Source organism: Paramisgurnus dabryanus, unplaced genomic scaffold, assembly GCF_030506205.2.
Source record: "Paramisgurnus dabryanus unplaced genomic scaffold, PD_genome_1.1 h2tg000370l_1_21196__unclustered, whole genome shotgun sequence".
NCBI lineage: Eukaryota > Metazoa > Chordata > Actinopteri > Cypriniformes > Cobitidae > Paramisgurnus > Paramisgurnus dabryanus.
Window position 1 is genome coordinate 10,001 of NW_027394247.1, and position 10,000 is coordinate 20,000.

A 10,000-nucleotide genomic window follows, 5' to 3' on the forward strand; every position below is an offset into this window, starting at 1 on the left:
TGGGAATATCAAGGGGTGGTACCCCGTATCTCGGCCGGGCTTAGGGTTAGAGAGGCGCGGGTTGGCTCGTTGGATAGGTCCGCTCCGGTAGAGCAACCGACCCAAGGGACGAGTCGATCCGACCCAAGGCGCCCGAGCTACGGGCGTTTAAAGGTCAGGCGGTGGTGCCCCGTATCTCGGCCGGGCTTGGGGTTAGAGAGACGCGGGTTGGCTCGTTGGAAAGGTCCCCTCCGGTGGAGCAACCGACCCAAAGGGCGAAGTCCTGGGACTTTGTGCGCCGGAGCTACGGGCGTTTAAAGGTCAGGCGGTGGTGCCCCGTATCTCGGCCGGGCTTAGGGTTAGAGAGACGAGGGTTGGCTCGTTGGAAAGGGCCGCTCCGGTAGAGCAACCGACCCAAAGGGCGAGTCGATCCGAGCAAAGGCGTCCGAGCTGCGGCCGTGGGAAAATCCGCGGAGGGACCGCCGTATCTCGGCCGGGCTTGGGGTTAGGGAGAAGCGGGTAGGCTCGTTCGAAAGGTCCCCTCGGGTGGAGCAACCGACCCAAAGGGCGAGTCGATCCGAGCAAAGGCGCCCGAGTTACGGCCGTTTAAAGGTCAGGCGGTGGTACCCCGTATCTCGGCCGGGCTTAGGGTTAGAGAGACGAGGGTTGGCTCGTTGGAAAGGTCCGCTCGGGTGGAGCAACAGACCCAAAGGGCGAGTCGATCCGAGCAAAGGCGCCCGAGCTGCGGCCGTTGGAAAATCCGGGGAGGGACCGCCGTATCTCGGCCGGGCTTAGGGTTAGAGAGAAGCGGGTTGGCTCGTTGGATAGGGCCGCTCCGGTAGAGCAACCGACCCGAAGGGCGAGTCGATCCGAGCAAAGGCGCCCGAGCTGCGGCCGTGGGAAAATCCGCGGAGGGACCGCCGTATCTCGGCCGGGCTTAGGGTTAGAGAGAAGCGGGTTGGCTCGTTGGATAGGGCCGCTCCGGTAGAGCAACCGACCCAAAGGGCGAGTCGATCCGAGCAAAGGCGCCCGTGCTGCGGCCGTGGGAAAATCCGCGGAGGGACCGCCGTATCTCGGCCGGGCTTAGGGTTAGAGAGACGAGGGTTGGCTCGTTGGATAGGGCCGCTCCGGTAGGGCAACCGACCCAAAGGGCGAGTCGATCCGAGCAAAGGCGCCCGTGCTGCGGCCGTGGGAAAATCCGGGGAGGGACCGCCGTATCTCGGCCGGGCTTAGGGTTAGAGAGACGAGGGTTGGCTCGTTGGATAGGGCCGCTCCGGTAGAGCAACCGACCCAAAGGGCGAGTCGATCCGAGCAAAGGCGCCCGTGCTGCGGCCGTGGGAAAATCCGGGGAGGGACCGCCGTATCTCGGCCGGGCTTAGGGTTAGAGAGACGAGGGTTGGCTCGTTGGATAGGGCCGCTCCGGTAGAGCAACCGACCCAAAGGGCGAGTCGATCCGAGCAAAGGCGCCCGTGCTGCGGCCGTGGGAAAATCCGGGGAGGGACCGCCGTATCTCGGCCGGGCTTAGGGTTAGAGAGACGAGGGTTGGCTCGTTGGATAGGGCCGCTCCGGTAGAGCAACCGACCCAAAGGGCGAGTCGATCCGAGCAAAGGCGCCCGTGCTGCGGCCGTGGGAAAATCCGGGGAGGGACCGCCGTATCTCGGCCGGGGAAAGGGTTAGAGAGACGAGGGTTGGCTCGTTGGATAGGGCCGCTCCGGTAGAGCAACCGACCCAAAGGGCGAGTCGATCCGAGCAAAGGCGCCCGTGCTGCGGCCGTGGGAAAATCCGGGGAGGGACCGCCGTATCTCGGCCGGGGAAAGGGCTAGAGGCTCGCGGGTAGGCTCGTTCGAAAGCTCCCCTCCGGCATAGCGACCGACCCGAAGGGCGAAGGCCCCGGACCCGAGGCGCCCGAGAAACGGCCGTGGGAAAATCCGGGCATAGACCGCCGTATCTCGGCCGGGGAAGGGGCTAGAGGCTCGCGGGTAGGCTCGTTCGAAAGGCCCCCTCCGGCGGAGCGACCGACCCAAAGGGCGAAGGCCCCGGACCCGAGGCGCCCGAGATACGGCCGCGGGAATTTCCGCGAGCTTCGACCGGACGTATCTCCGGCGGGCGGGGTCGCACGGACCCGAGGCCGGGCTCGTCGGAAAGCCCCGGGACGGACCTTTCGAACGAGACCGGCCGCGCGTCCGGGCGACCTCCGAGGCGGACGCTAGGGGCGCCGGAGCCCCGGACGAGCGAAAATTCCGCGACCACCCGCCCGTATCTCGGCCCGGGAAAGGGCCAGAGACTCGAGGGAGGGCTCGTTCGAAAGCTCCCCTCCGGCATAGCGACCGACCCGAAGGGCGAAGGCCCCGGACCCGAGGCGCCCGAGAAACGGCCGTGGGAAAATCCCGCGGGGGTAGGCCGTATCTCGGCCCCGGAAAGGGCTAGCGACGCGCGGGTGGGCTCGTTCGAAAGGCCCCCCGCGGAGGAGCCACCCACCCGAAGGGCGAAGGCCCCGGACCCGGGGCGCCGGAGCAGCGCGGTAACGAAATTCGAATTTTCGACCGGAAGTATCTCGGGCCCCCGGGGTCGCACGGACCCGCGGCCGGTCTCGTCGGAAAGCCCCGGGCGAGACCTTTCCGACGAGCCCGGCCCCGAGTCCGTAGGACCTTCCCCGGCCGAGATACGGCGCCCGGCAGTTCATTGGCCGATATCTCGGAAACGGGGCGTCGTAGACGCTCCGTGGTATTGGTGACCTTGACGATGCCGGGTCAGACGAGTCGGCCGCGGGCACGGGCCCGGGGGCGCCGGCCGCCAGAGTCGGGTGGCTCGCGCACTTCCAGGCGGGCCGCTCGCGCACCTCCAGGCACCCCGACCCACTCGCCGAGGCCGACCGAGGTGCGCCGTCCCGGCCGCGGACCGGTCGGGGTCCCCTCTCGAAAGGGCAGTAGTGTGAACAGGTGCCATCGGGTATATAGGGGAAGGGGTCCTCTCGAACCAGGCCTTCGAACCCGCGCGAGCCTAGCCCGGCAAGGCTCACCCTCCCCGGCCACGGGTTCGGCCTCCGTCCCCCTGGAGGTCCGGCACCTCCAGGGTCCCCGACCCTGCCTCCCCTGCCCGAGGGGAGGCCTCCGAGGCGGGCCTGACAGGGCGGCCCTCCCTCCTGGAAGTCCGGTTCCTCCAGGGTCCCCGACCCTGCCTCCCCTGCCCGAGGGGAGGCCTCCGAGGCGGGCCTGACAGGGCGGCCCTCCCTCCTGGAAGTATGGTTCCTCCAGGGCACGCGTCCCTACCTCCGTAGCCCAGATGGGTGACTCCGAGGCGGGCCTGACAGGGCGGCCCTCCCTCCTGGAAGTCCGGTTCCTCCAGGGCACACGTCCCTGCCTCCTTAGCCCAGAGAGGTGACTCCGAGGCGGGCCTGACAGGGCGGCCCTCCCTCCTGGAAGTCCGGTTCCTCCAGGGCACACGTCCCTACCTCCGTAGCCCAGATGGGTGACTCGAAAGCGGGCCTGACAGGGCGGCCCTCCCTCCTGGAAGTCTGGTTCCTCCAGGGCACACGTCCCTGCCTCCTTAGCCCAGAGAGGTGACTCCGAGGCGGGCCTGACAGGGCGGCCCTCCCTCCTGGAAGTCCGGTTCCTCCAGGGCACACGTCTCTGCCTCCTTAGCCCAGAGAGGTGACTCCGAGGCGGGCCTGACAGGGCGGCCCTCCCTCCTGGAAGTCCGGTTCCTCCAGGGCACACGTCCCTGCCTCCTTAGCCCAGAGAGGTGACTCCGAGGCGGGCCTGACAGGGCGGCCCTCCCTCCTGGAAGTCCGGTTCCTCCAGGGCACACGTCTCTGCCTCCTTAGCCCAGAGAGGTGACTCCGAGGCGGGCCTGACAGGGCGGCCCTCCCTCCTGGAAGTCCGGTTCCTCCAGGGCACACGTCCCTACCTCCGTAGCCCAGACGGGTGACTCGAAAGCGGGCCTGACAGGGCGGCCCTCCCTCCTGGAAGTCTGGTTCCTCCAGGGCACACGTCCCTGCCTCCTTAGCCCAGAGAGGTGACTCCGAGGCGGGCCTGACAGGGCGGCCCTCCCTCCTGGAAGTCCGTTTCCTCCAGGGCACACGTCCCTACCTCCGTAGCCCAGATGGGTGACTCGAAAGCGGGCCTGACAGGGCGGCCCTCCCTCCTGGAAGTCTGGTTCCTCCAGGGCACACGTCCCTACCTCCGTAGCCCAGATGGGTGACTCGAAAGCGGGCCTGACAGGGCGGCCCTCCCTCCTGGAAGTCTGGTTCCTCCAGGGCACGCGTCCCTGCCTCCGTAGCCCAGATGGGTGACTCCGAGGCGGGCCTGACAGGGCGGCCCTCCCTCCTGGAAGTCTGGTTCCTCCAGGGCACACGTCCCTACCTCCTTAGCCCAGATGGGTGACTCGAAAGCGGGCCTGACAGGGCGGCCCTCCCTCCTGGAAGTCTGGTTCCTCCAGGGCACACGTCCCTACCTCCTTAGCCCAGATGGGTGACTCCGAGGCGGGCCTGACAGGGCGGCCCTCCCTCCTGGAAGTCTGGTTCCTCCAGGGCACGCGTCCCTACCTCCTTAGCCCAGAGAGGTGACTCCGAGGCGGGCCTGACAGGGCGGCCCTCCCTCCTGGAAGTCTGGTTCCTCCAGGGCACACGTCCCTACCTCCTTAGCCCAGATGGGTGACTCGAAAGCGGGCCTGACAGGGCGGCCCTCCCTCCTGGAAGTCTGGTTCCTCCAGGGCACACGTCCCTACCTCCTTAGCCCAGATGGGTGACTCGAAATCGGGCCTGACAGGGCGGCCCTCCCTCCTGGAAGTCTGGTTCCTCCAGGGCACACGTCCCTACCTCCTTAGCCCAGATGGGTGACTCGAAATCGGGCCTGACAGGGCGGCCCTCCCTCCTGGAAGTCTGGTTCCTCCAGGGCACACGTCCCTACCTCCTTAGCCCAGATGGGTGACTCGAAAGCGGGCCTGACAGGGCGGCCCTCCCTCCTGGAAGTCTGGTTCCTCCAGGGCACACGTCCCTACCTCCTTAGCCCAGATGGGTGACTCCGAGGCGGGCCTGACAGGGCGGCCCTCCCTCCTGGAAGTCTGGTTCCTCCAGGGCACACGTCCCTACCTCCTTAGCCCAGAGAGGTGACTCCGAGGCGGGCCTGACAGGGCGGCCCTCCCTCCTGGAAGTCCGGTTCCTCCAGGGCACACGTCCCTACCTCCTTAGCCCAGATGGGTGACTCGAAATCGGGCCTGACAGGGCGGCCCTCCCTCCTGGAAGTCCGGTTCCTCCAGGGCACACGTCCCTACCTCCTTAGCCCAGATGGGTGACTCGAAATCGGGCCTGACAGGGCGGCCCTCCCTCCTGGAAGTCTGGTTCCTCCAGGGCACACGTCCCTACCTCCTTAGCCCAGATGGGTGACTCGAAAGCGGGCCTGACAGGGCGGCCCTCCCTCCTGGAAGTCTGGTTCCTCCAGGGCACACGTCCCTACCTCCTTAGCCCAGATGGGTGACTCGAAAGCGGGCCTGACAGGGCGGCCCTCCCTCCTGGAAGTCTGGTTCCTCCAGGGCACACGTCCCTACCTCCTTAGCCCAGATGGGTGACTCGAAATCGGGCCTGACAGGGCGGCCCTCCCTCCTGGAAGTCTGGTTCCTCCAGGGCACACGTCCCTACCTCCTTAGCCCAGATGGGTGACTCGAAAGCGGGCCTGACAGGGCGGCCCTCCCTCCTGGAAGTCTGGTTCCTCCAGGGCACACGTCCCTACCTCCTTAGCCCAGATGGGTGACTCGAAAGCGGGCCTGACAGGGCGGCCCTCCCTCCTGGAAGTCAGGTTCCTCCAGGGCACACGTCCCTACCTCCGTAGCCCAGAGTGGTGACTCGAAAGCGGACGCGGGAGGGTGTACGTGGCGCACCCCCAGGCCGAAGAGAGGTCTCGTGAGCGGACGCGAGGGTGTACGACAGAAGGCCTGGAAGTCTCTGACTTCCAGGGTCACCGACCCTACCTCATGAGCCCGAAGAGGTGACTCGAATGCGGACGCGGGGGTGTACGTGGCGCACCCCCAGGCCGAAGAGAGGTCTCGTGAGCGGACACGAGAAGTACGACAGAGGGCCTGGAAGCAAAAGCGGGTGACTCGTGCACTTCCAGAAAAGGCAAAAGCGGGTGACTCGTGCACTTCCATAAAGCCGAAAAGAGGTCTCGTGAGCGGACACGAGAAGTACGACAGAGGGCCTGGAGGTAAAAGCGGGTGACTCGTGCACTTCCAGGGTCTCCGACCTTACGGCGCCTTCCGACGCGGGCGCCTCCTCCCGGACGAGCCACGGGAAGGGCCCCTTCTCTCAAGGGGCGGTCGTTTGAACAGGTGCCATCGGGTATATAGGGATGGGTGCCTCGAAGTGGACCTCCAGCGTCCTCCCTCCCTGCGACAGATCCCAAGAAAGGTCTGTGCGCGTCGGTGTGCGATGAACGAAAAACCGTTAAAAGAACTGGAACGGTTGGAACGGACGAAGGGCGTCTGATGTGAGGCAGCGCCCCGGGCGAGTGTCGGCCGAAGGCTCACAATTAAAGAGCTCATACCCGAAAGATGGGAAAAAACGATCCGCCCTGGATCATCAAGGCTAATGCCTAAAAACTAAAGCTACCTTGGGTGATGGAACTCGGCTACGGCCGCAAAACGATCCGCCCTGGATCATCAAGGCTAATGCCTAAAAACTAAAGCTACCTTGGGTGATGGAACTCGGCTACGGCCGCAAAACGATCCGCCCTGGATCAAGGCTACGGCCTAAAAACGGCAAAAAAAGATCCAAAAGTCCCTGGATCAAGGCGCTTCGGCTTAAAACCTGTGAAAAGATCCGCCCTGGATCAAGGCTACGGCCTTAAAACTGCTCAAAAGATCCGCCCTGGATCAAGGCTACGGCCTTAAAACTGCTAAAAAGATCCTAAAGTCTCTGGATCTAGGCTACGGCCTCAAAGACACACGTGTTGTGAGAAAAGATCCGCCCTGGATCTCCAGGCTACGGCCTCAAAGGTTCGACCCGACCATATATGCTCAGACACGGGCGAACACAAAAGCGTAACAACCCCTGTTGGAACCGTCGAAGGATCTCGGCGTCGGCCGTAAAACGGAAACCCCCCGGTCGTCGGTACGCGTGTGGCGGTCGAGGGCCCCCGGCCGCCGGTCGGGCGGGCGCGTGGATAGGTCTCCCGAGCGGTCAAGGAGTCCCGGAAGCCGGTCGGGCGAGCGGCCGGCCCCGGGGCACCCTACCCTCTCGGGCGCACCGACCCCACGCGTTTCGTCTCGGTCGGCGTCCGGGGTTCCGAGACACCCTTATGTATCTGTGTGACAGACGGAGTGGCACACCGTCTGCGGCGGGACAGGGCCGCCGACCGCGATGGAAGTCGAGTGTGGCGGCTTCCAGGGTCCAAGACCCTATAGACGGACGGAGTGGCGACCCGTCTGCGGCGGGCCAGGGCCGCCGACCGCGATGGAAGTCGAGTGGGGCGGCTTCCAGGGTCCAAGACCCTACAGACAGACGGAGTGGCGACCCGTCTGCGGCGGGCCAGGGCCGCCGACCGCGATGGAAGTCGAGTGGGGCGGCTTCCAGGGTCCAAGACACTACAGACAGACGGAGTGGTGACCCGTCTGCGGCGGGACAGGGCCGCCGACCGTTACGGAAGTCGAGGGGGACGGCTTCCAGGGTCCAAGACCCTATCTGTGTGACAGACGAAGGTGCATCGTCTGGGGCGGGACAGGGCCGCCGACCGCTATGGAAGTCGAGTTGGGTTGCTCGTGAACTTCCAGGGTCCAAGACCCTCTCTTCGTGACCGACGAAGGTGCTCTGTCTGGGGCGGTACGGGGCCGCCGACCGCTATGGAAGTCGAGTTGGGTTGCTCGTGTACTTCCAGGGTCCAAGACCCTCTCTTCGTGACCGACGAAGGTGCTCTGTCTGGGGCGGTACGGGGCCGCCGACCGCTATGGAAGTCGAGTTGGGTGGCTCGTGCACTTCCAGGGTCCAAGACCCAACGCGTTTGACCGACGAAGGTGCCCCGTCCCCGGGCACGGACGGGGACGGGCCCGGCCTCCGGGCCGCCGTGGAAGTCGAGTCGGGTGGCTCTCGCACTTCCAGGGTCCTCGACCCTATCTGTCTGACCGACGAAGGCGCTTCGTCTCGGGCGGGCCAGGGCCGCCAGCCGCTATGGAAGCCGAGTCGGGTGGCTCGTGCGCTTCCAGGGTCCACGACCCTGCCTTCGTGACCGACGAAGGCGCTCTGTCTGGGGCGGTACAGAGCCGGGCCCCGTCCAGCAGGGGACGGTGGCCCGAACAGGTGCCATCGGGTATATAGGGAAGAGCACCTCGCTGATTCTCCAAGGTGATAGGCTACCGGATCCCATGACCTCTCGAGCCCAGCGAGAGGCCTCTCGAGCGGACACAAATGCCTCGAAAAAGTCCCTCTGCACTGAGGTAGTGACGATTCTTATTACGAATGGCAAATCATCCAAGGAAGGGACGAACCCGGCTGGCCTCGGCCGTTAAACGAGCCGGCTTCGTTCGGCCGCTAAACGAACCGGCGTCGTTCGGCCGCAAAACGAACCGGCGTCGGCCGCTAAACGAAACCCCGGGCGGGACAGGGCCGCCCACGTCTCAGCCTTAATGACCCGTTACGGGGTGACGCCCGGATACGCTTTGTGTGTCATGGCCCTGAGATTCTGGAAATCGAACTGCGCCTGGGGCAGGCCTCCGCCCGGCCGACGTTAGCGCGTCGGCCGCCATGGGCGGTCGGTTCCTCCCCGACCCGGCGCTCTCGCCTCCAGGGGGGCTCTCCGGAGCCCGCCCGACCCTTTCCGCGGGAGACTCAGACGGTCCGTCAGACGCGAAGGTCCGCCACCGGCGGCCGGCGAGGGCCTCGGCGACCGAGGGCGGAGACGCCCCCGGCCCGTCGCGGCCACCCGGCCCCGCGAAACGCACCTTTCCTCGGTTACGGCCCACCCGGCCGCCCCTCAGCCTACGAGAGGGGAGAGCCACACGAGAGTGGCCCCGGTCCCGCTCCCCCCGGGGGGTGGAAACCGGGACCCGCGCCGCGTGAACCCCGGGTCAGAGCGAGGCTCTCCTACGGCTACACTACCTGGTTGATCCTGCCAGTAACATATGCTTGTCTCAAAGATTAAGCCATGCAGGTCTAAGTGCACACGGCCGGTACAGTGAAACTGCGAATGGCTCATTAAATCAGTTATGGTTCCTTTGATCGCTCCACCCGTACTTGGATAACTGTGGCAATTCCAGAGCTAATACATGCAAACGAGCGCCGACCCGGCCCGCGAGGGCCGGGGACGCGTGCATTTATCAGACCCAAAACCCATCCGGGACGCGTCTCCGGGCGCGCCCCGGCCGCTTTGGTGACTCAGGATAACCTCGAGCCGATCGCGCGCCCCCGCGGCGGCGACGACTCATTCGAATGTCTGCCCTATCAACTTTCGATGGTACTTTAGGCGCCTACCATGGTGACCACGGGTGACGGGGAATCAGGGTTCGATTCCGGAGAGGGAGCCTGAGAAACGGCTACCACATCCAAGGAAGGCAGCAGGCGCGCAAATTACCCACTCCCGACTCGGGGAGGTAGTGACGAAAAATAACAATACAGGTCTCTTTCGAGGCCCTGTAATTGGAATGAGCGTATCCTAAACCCATGGGCGAGGACCCATTGGAGGGCAAGTCTGGTGCCAGCAGCCGCGGTAATTCCAGCTCCAATAGCGTATATTAAAGTTGCTGCAGTTAAAAAGCTCGTAGTTGGATCTCGGGAGCGAGCTTGCGGTCCGCCGCGAGGCGAGCCACCGCACGTCCCGTACCCCTGCCTCCCGGCGCCCCCCGGATGCCCTTAACTGGGTGTCCGGTCCGGGGCCCGGAGCGTTTACTTTGAAAAAATTAGAGTGTTCAAAGCAGGCCGCAGCCCGCCTGAATATCTCAGCTAGGAATAATGGAATAGGACTCCGGTTCTATTTTGTGGGTTTCCGGAACCCGGGGCCATGATTGAGAGGGACGGCCGGGGGCATTCGTATTGCGCCGC

At 65.3% G+C, this 10,000-nt stretch overlaps 1 non-coding gene across 1 annotated transcript in view; it reads left to right on the forward strand.

Annotated features, from left to right (window-relative positions):
- Positions 1-9,058: 9,058 nt before the first annotated feature.
- The window catches only part of LOC135766560 (18S ribosomal RNA), a 1,855-nt gene continuing 913 nt past the window's right edge, over positions 9,059-10,000 (forward strand). The window contains exon 1 of the ribosomal RNA XR_010541743.1: positions 9,059-10,000. This exon is cut by the window's right edge and continues 913 nt beyond it. This is a non-coding gene — a ribosomal RNA (18S ribosomal RNA).